Source organism: Kryptolebias marmoratus, linkage group LG11, assembly GCF_001649575.2.
Source record: "Kryptolebias marmoratus isolate JLee-2015 linkage group LG11, ASM164957v2, whole genome shotgun sequence".
NCBI classification, from domain to species: Eukaryota; Metazoa; Chordata; class Actinopteri; order Cyprinodontiformes; family Rivulidae; genus Kryptolebias; species Kryptolebias marmoratus.
Genome location: NC_051440.1, coordinates 1906091 through 1919634, shown reverse-complemented (window position 1 = coordinate 1919634; position 13544 = coordinate 1906091). Strand labels below are relative to the sequence as shown.

Here is a 13544-nt window from a genome sequence, read left to right as displayed (position 1 = left end):
GAATGACAATGTTCTTTCCTCTGTTCCTCTCCTTGTTCTGTTCCGTGGTGTGTTTAGTGGGTTTCCTAGCTGACCTGACAAAGGCCCAATTGGGATACCCACATGTTTGGAGAGCTTTTTTGATGTGCTTCTGTTCCTTTTTTGTGTTTTGTCCTTTTCTAAAGACAAAACACCCAAACCCAAACTGAGCTGAGTTGTGTATGCAGTTCAGTGCAGCGAAGAATGTTCAGACCTTTATATTGGAGAGACCAAACAACCTCTCCACAGACGCATGGCTCAACACAGGAGAGCTCCTCTTTCATGCTGTACACAAGTAAACTTATTGTCTGCTGAGGCACGGCATCCCACTCTTCTTGAAGAGCAGCCCTCAGGTCATTGAGGTTCTGTGGTACAGAGTTACGAGCATCTACATGGTGACTCAGCTGATCCCAAAGGTTTCTATGGGATTCAGGTCTGTAGTCTCCAGCAGCCATTCCCTAATGATGCGACCTCGATGAGCTGGAGTATTGTCGTCCACAAAGATGAAATTAGACCTGTGTTGCTCATGCAGAGGCACAATGGCTGGATTAATTATGTTATTCAGGTAGTATGGGCTTGTCACCATTCACAAAGTGTAGGGCAGTTCTGTATAGACTAGAGACACCTGCCCACACTGTAACCCCACCACCTCCAAAGGCTCAACAGTGGCTGATGCATAGTGCTCTCCTTGATGTCTCAAACATCGCCAGCGGCCATCATTTCTGCTAAATGTGAATACACTTTCATCAGAGAACAGTAATGAGGCCCACTGGGCCCTCGACCAGCGTAAATGCTCCCTGGCCCATGCAAGATGATGATGCCTGTGCCTGGTGGTGTAGTCAGGTACCCTTGCAGGTTGTCTGGCACGCAGACCACACGGATGTAAACAGTTTTGAATGGTCTGACGTGACACTTGGGTGCCTCTCACCTCCCTTAGATGTTCCTGGAGTTGAGTGGCATTCATCCTTCGGTTCCGCAGGGCACTGTTCACAATGAAGCAGTCATCAGTGTGGGATGTGGCCTAAGGACATCAACTTCTATGTCTTTCTGTGACTCTTCCGGTCTCTCTGTATCTCTGTTGCAACCTGATGAGTGACACTCTGTAACACTAAGCTCAGTGGCTAGTTCCATCTAAGAACATCCAGTCAGAAGCCTCGCAATGGTGAGATACTGTTGATCAATTGTTTTAACTGAACCAAAACATTTATTGGTTGATTCATGGATCAAACACCTGATGTAAATTTTGCCATTTAGCTCTTTGTTAGAGAACAGAAAGTTGTGCAGAAAGTACTGACACACTGAACAGTTGGACGTGTGCATTTAAAAGTTTAGAGAAGGTCACATTTGGTTCACCTGTAGATGTTATACTGCATTTTAGGTTGTGCAGTAGTAACCTAAACTAAATATTTTTCTCTACTTCATTTCTGTTGTGGCAGTTAGTAAAAACAACAAACAAACAATATAAGTGCTATATACTCACAATTGCCCTCAAGTGTTGTTATACTGGCCCAACACGGTTGTTTTAGTGTTTACATTTTTCTGTTCTCGCCTAGATGGACATACTAGAAAACTATCCACATTAGTGCAGACAAGGCTTTAAATATAAAAGTGATCATAAACTGCAATAACAGGAAGTATATGCTCTTTAATTCATTTTAGTTTAAGAGGTTATCTTAAAGCAAAATTCTGGAAGTGGGTATATACTGCAGACATCAAACTTCTTTTATAGTAAAAAATGTGTTTATATTTAAAACCTAGTTCCCTTGTTATTTCTTAATTTTTACATTGGTCTTGGTTCAATCCAGCTCTTGCATTGCTGAATAAATCAGCTGTGACAGTCAAATGGCATCTTTGTGCCTTCTTAAAAAATTTGTTCTTGTATTGATTTGTTTTACATACATTTTGCGAACATGTACAAATGAGGGTCAACCTGATCAGCTGTCTGTAATTCTAAGTTGCTCAGTCCAAATTCAAGTAAGGGTTTTATGCTCAATGATGTCTTCCTCTTGTTACTATGCAGACAGAGGAAAAAAAACAACTTTTCACCCCTAAATGTTTGTATTATGCTGAATTTTTAAAATGTTTTCTCAAAGTCCTACTCAAAATTTTTCTTCATTTTTAGAGATAAACTGGACCAACAACTTTTGCTTAGAGTTATTGTAAAATCTGATAGTATAAGGAACGTTTTGAACGAAAGACCTGCATCTCTGGAGGACTTGCAAGTGAAATTAAAGAGTCCTCAACTATGACAATGATCTCTGCAAATTAACTGATATAATGAATTTACGCAAGAACGCTACGTGGAAAATCCTCCCTCTTGTCACAATCGATGATAAATCTGCCATCAGTCAGTGCAACATCAGACACAAAATGAAGGTCAGCTGGCAGAGATTCTGCCATTCTTCCCATCTTCAAGGGTAAATAGTGACCAGAGTTTTCTGACATACCAAATTTCTCAGTGGACGCTGAGTACAGACTTTGACAAAGAGATTTTTCCTTAATAAAGGATGGGACAAGTATGACTATACTGTCAGACATGAAGCACGGCATACTGGAAAACATAGCTAAAACAATGTTGAGTTTCAAGGCTTACCTTTAAGATGATGACTTCAGCAGTGTTGCAAAAGCAACGATTAGCAAGCACCCGCGCCTCACTGAGCCTGGTCCTCAGCCTGGTTGGTATGGCTGGAAAAAGAACGTTAAATTTAGGATGGCAAACTATCGCATCAAGCTTCAAAACGCTGAATGGGAAAATGCTGCAGTCAGTCGTGCAAAGAGAAGCAAATTCAAATCGGAATGAGAGGCATCAGGCGAGAATATTAAACGGCCAAGAAGTGGTGAAGCTAATTATTTGCCTAATTTGCCTGAAGGCCATGATGAAAAAAAAAAAACCTGGAAGACGAAAGAAAAGTTTTTGCAGATGAGATGGGGTGGGGGGGGCAATCAAACTGGCCTCTCATCTCAAGATTAATGGACCAAACATTTCCTTGGCACAGACAAGAGATGGTAAGAGATGAGCCTGGTGTCCAGGACATGACTGAACATTGGCCAGAACTTTTCATGGAGAGACAGGTAAACTGTATACACACCCCCCCAAAAAAAAAAACATTCTGACAAACTGTGATTACTTATATATATATATATATACATATAAAATGTGCAACAAAATCTTCTTAAAGTGTAAACTTATACTTTGTCTTCAGGGTTTTCCCCAGAAAAGAGGCTAAGCCTGGTGGTAGGTGGCCATTCGCCGGCCGATCGCCTGCCGACTGTGATTTAGTAAAAAAAAAAAGATTAAAGTTGAAAATATGGCTATTTATTATGTGATATTGTACAATATTTGTGTCAAATATTTACACAACTAGTTTTACAAAAAGCCACTATTTTGAAATACTTTTTTAAGCAAAACAAAAAAAAACAATTAAAATAAATAAATAATAATAAATAATTGATTGCACCTAATTTTCATCCTAATTTAAGTCACATTTACAAGTCAATTAAATTAACATAATGAAAAAGTGCAAACAAGGCACCAACACACGTCTCATGTCAAGGCCAATGAATAACAACAGAGAACTCTGAAAACAGACAGATGCTGTACTGTACTGTGCTTTTTGTGGCACAGGCTGCATGTTGGATCACTACATGTAACAACAAAACATATCTAATGCTGAATTTAATAGTATCATTTTACTGTTAAACAAAGATAATATTTTCACTAAGCACAAAACATGCCAGTAGAAATAGAGCACCGAAATCGTCCATTTTAAATGGTGGAGCGCAGCGCGCGGCCCACACCAAGTTACAAAAGGTGCACGATGCGACACCACGCGGGACCTTCACGCAGGGGTAGGGGCCGGGGCAATTGCGTCACTGTTGGCGCGTGCACCCTCACACGGTGAAGTAGATAAAGGTAGTGGTTTTGGGGGAGCGGGTGGAAAAAAATGTGTATAAAAAATGACGTATTTGGAATAAACAAGCGGAGTTTAGCCTGGCGGCAGGCTCAACGAAGCCTGGCGACCTACCAGGCTTAAAATACGCTTGGGGAAACCTTGGTCTTTATTTTAGGACATATGATTTGTTTCATATTTGTTATTTTACTATGTTAATGCCTTTGAAATCTTTTTAGTTATATTCAACAAAAATAAAACAATGACTAATTGGTAATAATTTCCACTATTTACAGTGGTGTAAGTGGATTTAGTGTCTACTTCTGATTCCCTTCTTACCGACCACCTCTTCTTACTGTTTTTTCAGATATTGAGTTTAACAAAATTTTCAGTAAGGATCTCCAATGGGACTTCTTTGAGGCTTTTGACAATTACATCCCAAGCTTCAATGAGATCGTCAAACAGAAAAGGGAAATTGCTGGGAAAAGGCGTTTGAACTAATTGATGGTGAGTGTTTTTTTATTACTGTGTTTACATCTCTATTTTTGAAGTACCATTTAAAAGACATGCCAAAAAAATGGTATTACCCTTTAATTGTCCCTTAGCAGAAAAATGACCATAGTTGGAGCAAAGGTATAGATCAAATACAAAAGAAAAACTGAATATGATATACCAACAGAATAGCATTCAAAAATGGATAAGGACACTTTAAAAAATTAGCATGAACAAGTAAAAATGTATATATATTAGTTGTGCATAACTAGAAAATTGTAAACTCTTGAATTACTCAAACTATTTAGATTTACTTGTTGTGGACATTTTCTCTGTAAGAATCCAGTTTAAAAAAGTCATGCACTACTTATAGCACTAGTTGAATGTGTTTGTTCAACTTAAAAGCACCAAGAACAGAGAAAGAAAGATAGCAAATCAGGTCATGTGAAACAGCTCATATACAGTTGTTGTTTTGCTTTCGGTTGCTCCCCTCAATGGGGTTGCCACAACATACGAACCAGCATGAGAAATTTGTCAATTGTTTTACACCGGACGCCCTTCCTGACACAGCCTGGGCTTAAATTCACAGCCACAGGCTAAAGTTTATGTACACTTGAAACCAGATGTTTACATTCACTGTAGAAAAAGACAGAACCATTTTTCTCACTGCCTTAGAGATGAATCCTTTCCAGTTTTAGATCAGCTAGGATTCCCAAAATTATTTATATTTGCTAAATACCCAAATAATGAAAGAGGTTTTTTTTTTATTACTTTCTTTAAATTCACAAGTTTCAATCCATTTTCTTTTTGGTAATTGATAATATTGCCTTTACACTGTATGACTTGTATTTCCTTCCACAAGTTTCTCACAAAGGTTTGCTGGAGTTTTGTCCCATTTAAACATTATTAATACTGTAGGCCAGTGGTGTCCAGTCCTGGTCCTGGAAGGCCACTATCTTGCATGTTTTAGATGTTTCTCAGCTTTGACACACCTGATTTAAATGACTGAGTGGTTAACAGACTTTTGCAGAACCTGAAGACCTGCTGAAGAGCAGAGAAACTTCTAAAACATGCAGTGCTGATGTCATGACAATGATCTGGGGGTAATCGGTTCTCACAGTTCCACGTTCCCAACGCGGTCATTATGTGCGTTGTTTTGTCAGCCATGAAAGTCCTTGTGATCATCAGAATCCAAATCTGAAGAGTTTTCATCTGATTCTGGAGATCCAGCTGTTGGTTCAGGTTCATACTGGTATGGTTGTTTATCCATTACTCCCGCAAAGTCTTCCGGCATTTCTTCATATTCAAAAAAGGCTTCTTCTTCTTCCATTTCCACTAGTAAACAACCAGTCAGTAGCGGTGAACTTGGCCAGTCATGGCACAGTGCTCGTCAAGAACCCAGGACGGAACTACACCCCACAAATCACAAAACTGGGTCCCTGCAATGTTGTGTGGATGTGTTTGACTAAATAACATATATAAAATGACAATTTTTTTATTTTTGATTTCAGTTTACCTTTAAGTCTACAGTCACTGAACTGAGCAGCTTTTGGTACACTATGTTTGTGTGGGGAAAAGAAACAAGAAGAGTTGCTCACTCTGTGCTCCACAGTGACAGTGACTAGGGTTATAGTCAGAAGCTTCCATCCACTCATTCATGTGCATGAATGTCATATCAATCAGGGGCATTTAGTCATTTATTTGAGTCATTTTATTTGATGTAATCAAATAGATGTAATACAACATAAAACTTTAGTTATGTTTAAAAACAAAAATTAGGTGCACAAGTTTGAATTTATTGTGAGTTTCTATAATTCACACAGTGTGAAAATTATATATACTGTGCATACAGTCTCTGGAATTTTTTTAATAAGTGGTGCTAAAGGTTCTAGAATATAATTTAACTTTAGGAGGCCATGACTGACTGCAGCTGGTAGGTTCTCTTTGCCAGAATAAAAAGGATTCGTTTGACAGCACTCATTTGACCAATATACAGAACAATGAAAAGGTTCAAGGAACTCAGTGATGTTTAAAAATCATATAAATTGTATGTTGTATAATCATTCTGTGACTCATCATTGCAAAGATCTAAGACAATCTTGATATTTTAAAATGGGTTATTTTAACCAAGCTTCATTTTTGAACAGTCCAATGTGTGGTTTTATTACTCCCGTCACAGCATCAACACAGCAAGAACTCACAGAACTTGTTTTCTGTCCTTCACATTACAAGTTTCCAACATGCACAGAGTTCAGGCCTTCACAATAAGAGTCCCAAACACATAAACTGTACATTGATCTCAGAATACTCTTAAAACATATGAAGCTTAGAAAAACAGCTTCCATATCTCCCACTTCAAACAGAAATGTCCTCATGTCACACAAGAGCAAAGATGTCAAAAGAGAAAAAACATGGCTTCTTTTAAACCTTAAAGAGCACAGCCATCATAAAATCTGCTCCACTATTATACATTTACCAGTATTAGCTGACACACAGTAGAAGTCCAACATAAAACTACACACACAGGTAAGAGGTCACAACAGCAAAACACAATGAACATGTTACAATTTCTTTCTCTCTCAGATTTTTTTTACCTTTTTTTTTAAACACAACATAATATATAAACAACATTAGCTGTTTAACAATAAGAAATATAGTCCATGTAATAAACAGGCATTTTCAGAACCCTCCCTGAGCAAGATACTGCAGCTCGTGAGACCTCAGTTTCCGTGTACTGAACAGTACCTGAACCACTAGTGATCAATGGCTCTCCAGCTTCTACATCAGGCCTATCGAACAAGTGGCCCTTTTAATAAAAAATCTTTGGCCCCCACAAAACTGTCAGAATTGCTAAAAATATACAAAACATAGAGCTTGTACTCCCATACCATGAGCGTCATATTAAGCAAGCAGAAGCCTGCCTCTGTCAAACAGACACTCTTTAGTAATCTTGACAATGGAGAGGGGTGGGGTGGGTAAACATTTGTACCTGCAAACAGTTGTCTGATTGATCCTTCCATCTGACCTGTGGAAAAGGCAGTAAGGCAGCAGTATGGTTGGAAGACAACAGCAAGAGTTATAATAACTAAGTTCACTACAAGTATCAATATGTCTCTTTCAAAGCCATAAAGATGGAAAGCAGATTTAGAAATCTGGCAGTGTCAAAGGGAATGGACTGAAAAAGCATTTTTTGTTCACTTTACCAACAGCAACTAGTGTTGACTGAAAGCACTGTTGTGATTAAAAAATGCAAAAAGACAATACAAGTCAAATCACGCCTCCTTTTTTGCAAGTTTTCCAGAAGAACAACAAGAAGGAGGAGGCAAAGTACAGAAGTCACTTGCATCTTTTCACTAAGTCTGTGATATCATCCCCTGTGAGTAGCTTGGACATGAACCAAACAAAAGCAACTTTTGTCCTGAGCCTCAAACTGTGAGAAACAGAATGCTCACTATCTTCAACTAAGTTGTGGTTGATGAAAACATGCTTCAAGACATTTTGATTCGGGTGCAGAAAATTTACATTCTGTATATTTGATAAGCACACATGGTTGATTATATGACGAATTATTGATGCTTGGTTACAGCTGTTCTGTTACCTAGTAGCCTCCATATCATAGATTATGCTCATGCCTTTCATTCTCTTCAATATCATACAGCATTATTGATCATTTTCTAGGATGACACATTCTCAGACAGACACTGATCTATGGACAATGTTAATTTTTTTTGTGTTGTACGTTTAGATCCAAAGATCTCATGGCATGTTATTTTTAATGTTGTTTTATTATTGTATTGTCAGGTTCTGGCAGTTGTTTTTCTGTTGGTTTGTCATTTTAGTTTCTTGTGTTTCTTCGGTTCTGGTTTAAATTGCTTGCATTTTAAATGTCCTATAAAAAAATTTAGCTAGTGCCTGCCACATTACGTCAGATAAAAAAAAAGTGCTGTGGTGAACCCAGTCTCCATATAAATCGCCATAGTGGCAAACCACCCACTGCGTTATAAAGTCAGTTTTGAGAATGTGAAATTCTGGCTGCATTTCATAAGGCATTGCATTTTGTGCTCCGGTTTTGTCAGCAGTTGTCACTGAGTTGTGGGGGCGTTTAGGCACAATAATGGCACCCAGTTTTCTCTCAACAACATGTCATATCATCATAAAGGTTTATGTCAGCATGCCAACCATGTAGAGGTTAAAATGTAGCATTGAAGAATGGAAGCAAGTAAAAACGTAACTTTTCTACATATTGATCAGTCAGAGTTAGTAGGCCTACTACAGTATACGTGCATCACAACATGGTTGTCAATATGAGAAAATCTTGATCCTGAGGATATCATCTAATGCCACTCAAACTCTAAAAGTCATTCTACAGTTAGTTTGTTTTGTTTTTTTGTTTTTTTACATTTCATTTTGTCATAATATTTTATTTCAACCTAACAGACTTGCTGCACTGAGGAAACTAAATACTGGTGAATGAGAGAAGTTAGAAATGTTGATGTGTAAATCAGACAGGAGCTACAGCTCAAACAAACACAAAATAATTGCTGGATCTACTATCACACCCTGGGGAAGAAGGTTTGGACAATGATGGTGTTAACTGAACAAAACAATCATTTAATTTTTTCTAAACAGGTGATCTAAAGCAAATGATTACACTGCAGTAGCTCAACAAACACTTTTTCCAACTAGTCAGAGCATAACTCACAAGAGCTTGTCATTTTGCCGCAGTAGTAGTTCAAAAGTCCCAACTAGTTGGCTTTTTAATGCACTAGTGAACTACTGGACCAAACTAGTCAGGGACTGTCATACAAGTTAAACAATAAGCATCAAAAACCCGTGCAAGTTAACCAGTCAACACAAATTATGTACACTAGTTGGCTAGTGACTGTCAAATGTAGTCGATTTATGCAACCCTAAAAATGTAACTAGTTGCCAAGGAAACACTAAAATGCTAAATAGTTGACGTGTTTTAAATGGACTGTACTTATTTAGTGCCTTTCTAGCCAACCAGACCACTCAAAGGACGTTATAACACAAGCTGTGCCCTCATTTACTCATCTACCCCCCNCCCCCCCCCCCCCCCCCCCACACACACACACACACACACACACACTGAACTACAGAAACACTGGAATGGCAAGGCTCTTTGCAATCTGTGCTCAAGAGATGAGAATTTGTGCCACCATATTGAGAAGACCTTTGTGTAGCAACGTGGGTGCTCTGAGTTACTGCTCGAATAGCATCAGTTCATAATTACCAAATTTAAAACATTAAACTCCCTAATTGTTATATTTATCAAAGCCAGCACTTTGAGGATTGAGCTTTATGTTTCATCGGTGAGTATTATGGGATGTCAGTTCATAAATCATTGAAGACATGACCTTTTCAGTTTGTCCTGTCTGATGTATGCATATGCAAAAAAGAATACTTCATGAATCAAAACAAATCTGTGCTGAAGTGCTAAATGACACACCAGGGTAATACTTAGAAATAAATCCTACCTTCCAGGAACATGAGTAATTATGTCGAACAACCAGTTTATTCAGTTTCAGCACTTTTTTAGTCCAGAATCAAAAGAGGCAGACTCCTAGTTTAGTGACAGGTAGCGACAGAAAACACACTCACAGCTGTTGTGAGCACATCTATTTATTTATTTATTCCTATTTTATCATCCATCCATTTTCTTTACCCACTTTTGCCTTTCCAGGTTGTTGGGGAGCTGGTGCCTATCTGCAGCTGTCACTGTGTGAGAGATGGGGGACACCCTAGACAGGTTACAAGCCTATCCCAGTCTAATGTATCAGCTGAACAGAATGTTGAACTGGGTTGAGTATTTATATAGCTTTTACTTCTATTTTATTCCTATCGTCAACAGAATAGCTGATTTACTTTTTTTTTACTATAGTTATCATGAAATTATTATCTATTCTCTGCCTTTAATGACAGTCAAACACAAACCTGTAGAAGTATTTTTGGTAATAAACTATTTTGGTGGTAATATAGTTGATGTTTGGAACATTGAGGAGCTCTGCTCTTTGACGTTGAAGGTCCGTTCTGCTGATGGTTTTGCTCCAGAAGTTAGGAGAGTATTTTTAGCCTGTTATGTCCGTTGATGTAGAAGAAGTGGATTTAACTAATAACTAATTTCCTTCAGGATCATTAAAGTAAGTGCGTGTCTGCCTGTCTGTCGGTCTTCCTGTCTGAAAAGGAATTTATTTTTTGGATATTATAAAAATTTAAATAACAATTACAATAACAAAGTAACAGACAAGAGTCAAAGCTGATTTCTGCCCAGCTCATGTCAAATTCAAAAATCCTAAATAAATAAATAAATAATAAATACATTTTTATTTGCAACATCACAAACACTATGGTCTTTTAAAAGATGATATCTGTCAATTTTACCAATATACAGCGAATAAATAGATTATCCCTATGTTCATTAAGAGACTCCACAAACTTATCAAATCTTTTTACAAATAATATTTTAAGGATCTTCGAAAACCGAGGCAAAAAAGACACAGGTCTGTAGTTAGACTGTATGCTTATCTCTATTTTTATAAATAGGAACCACTTTAACCACCTTCATTTTATCAGGACATATTTCTGATAAAAAAGGATTTATTACATTTATAAGTAAATGGCTTTAATATAGAATCAATTCCTTCTTGTATCAGTGACATGTCTAAGTTATTGCAATCCAATGACTTCTTTCCTCTAAACTTCTAAGTACTTCCAGACAGTGCTTTGAGTGCAACATTTGATTTCAGAGTTTATGTTTTATGTGAACTGGTAGGCTGGATGTGACTTATTGTGTAATAGAAATGACAGACATAACGATACAACATGGAGAGAACTGTAAGATACAAAAACTACCATGTCTGTATTGGATGGAGCTGCCTTCATGTAGAATTCACACACCGACTGAATGGGAATGAAACACACATTGACTCGGTCACTCTTGTCTTACCGAGTCCTCCATTGTGTTTGCTGAGCACTGGTGGATCCAGAAGTTTCTGAGCAGACACGGATTTGGTCCTCAAGTCCTCAGTGTCCATGTTTGAGGCTCGGGCGGCCCGTCATCTTCGGCAGATCGAACAACACTTCAGCTCCATCGGACACACGGCGGCTACGAGCTGCTAGCAGGTTAGCCACTGGTTAGCTCGGAGTCATAGCAGTCCTCAGAAGGACAGCAAGCTAAAGCTACGGTCACGGTGAGTCCAGGACTGACGGAAGCGGTGACAGAGGGAGTCCGCTAATGTCACTGGTGAAACAGCCGAGCGTGAAGCTGGGGTTCACAGGAAGCTAGCTGCTGCTGCTGCTGCTGGTGGTGGTGAGCGACGTACCGGGAGGAGATGCACCCCACTGCGCAAAAAGCAGCTCCCACAACAGCATCTTGAGGCATCTACCTAACACGAGCTAACATCGGCGTTAAACTCTACTGTGTGATGGGAACACACACGGAGGTCAGAGACTGGTTGGCTGGAGATGATGTATGGAGCCTGCCAGGGCCCAGGTGTTCAAATAAAGACACAGGTCTCATAAATCTGGGGGGTATTCCAAGAGGCAGCTTGGGTGAAAACAATAGGTTAATCTTGAGTGGAAAAACTGAAATTATATATATATATATGTATATATATATATATATATGTATATGCACTAGGATACAATCAACCTTCGAGCAACCTCACTTAAATAGTGAGCGAGTAGACCATGTCAGCTCAGATGTCACCCACATTAACAAGATCCGCATCAGATGTTGGGAAACCTGGACATTCTGATGAGAAATGGGCTGTTGGAACAAAACATTCATCAGCCAGCAGAGCTTATCAGAAACAGCTAAATACAGTGCAAAACCATCAAGCTCCCAGGCCTCTGGTAAAGGAGCTTGGAGTGAATCTGGATGGTTGGCAGGCATGCTGTTTATGTCAAATGAGAAAAAAATAAAAATAAAACTTTAAACAGAGGAGGTCTTAAATTTTAGCTTTCTAAAACGTACAATGGAGCATTAAGTCTGACACTTTGTCATTAAATTTCTAATTCACACGTACATACATGTGACCAAAACATCTATCTGTGAGCCAGGCTAACAAAGACCGTAATGACCTTCAGGAGGGAGGGGAAGGAGATTAATCTGTATGTGAATTTAGCTGCATACACAGATGTATGTCATTTAAAGCTTAGAACTCCACACTATCCAGTTTTAAATTGAGAAAGCTCCTGATTTGCTTTGTTTAAAAATTAAATAACAAAAATCCACCCATCCATTTTCTTTACCCGCTTCTCCTTTCCGGGTCGCAGGGGAGCTGGTGCCTATCTCCAGCAGTCACTGTGCAAGAGGCAAGGGACACCCTGGACAGGTCTCCAGTCCATCATAAGGACACATAGACACAAATGAGACAGACAACCATTCACACTCTCACTCACACCTGGGGGCAATTTTTTAGAGTTACCAATTAACCTAACATTAATGTTTTTGGTCTGTGGGAAGAAACCGGAGTAAACCCACATGAGCACAAGGAGAACGTGTAAACTACCCCCAGAAAAGCTAAAGACCTGGTGAAGATGCTGCTGAAGCTGGTCAGAGCCATTATCCAGAGAAACGAGTCTTATATCAACATGGGCTGAAAGGTCTCTCAGAGAGGAAACTATTAATCCAAAAGCAACATAAAAAAGTCAGATTACAGTTTGTAAATGCACACAGTGGCTGAGACCCTATGTTTTAGAGACATGTCCAGTGGTCTGATGAAACTAAAATTGAACTGTTTGGCCATATTCACCATTTGAACATTTGGAGGGAAAAGGTGGTGAAGCTTATAAGTCTTAGAACACCATCCTAACTGTGAAGTACAAATTCAACGTCTTAGTTATTTTGTCACTTTTTGTCACTTTAACGCTATATTTAGCGAGTTTTCAGATCCCTCTAGCATTTTTTTAAAGCGACTAGCAACAAATCTAGTGACTTTGGTGGCTAAATGTGAGAAAGCACTCATTCTCAGACCCTCCAGGATTTCGTGATGTTGCGATCGCAACTATTAACGCAAAATCAAGCAAACCCCGCAAAATTGCAACTTTTTGTAATTTTGCCCAAAACACCGCAACTTTCCTGCAACTTTAACCCCATATTTATTGTTTCTAAAGTGATTC

At 38.7% G+C, this 13544-nt stretch overlaps 1 protein-coding gene across 1 annotated transcript in view; it reads right to left on the bottom strand.

Annotated features, from left to right (window-relative positions):
• The window catches only part of LOC108250931 (dual specificity protein phosphatase MPK-4), a 22013-nt gene extending 10026 nt beyond the window's left edge, over positions 1–11987 (bottom strand). The window contains exons 1-2 of the mRNA XM_037978330.1: positions 11368–11987; positions 2612–2703 (exon numbers count right to left, since the gene is read on the bottom strand). The gene's annotated coding sequence lies outside the window, so the exon portion shown is untranslated. The remainder of the gene's footprint in view (positions 1–2611; positions 2704–11367) is intronic.
• Positions 11988–13544: the final 1557 nt, after the last annotated feature.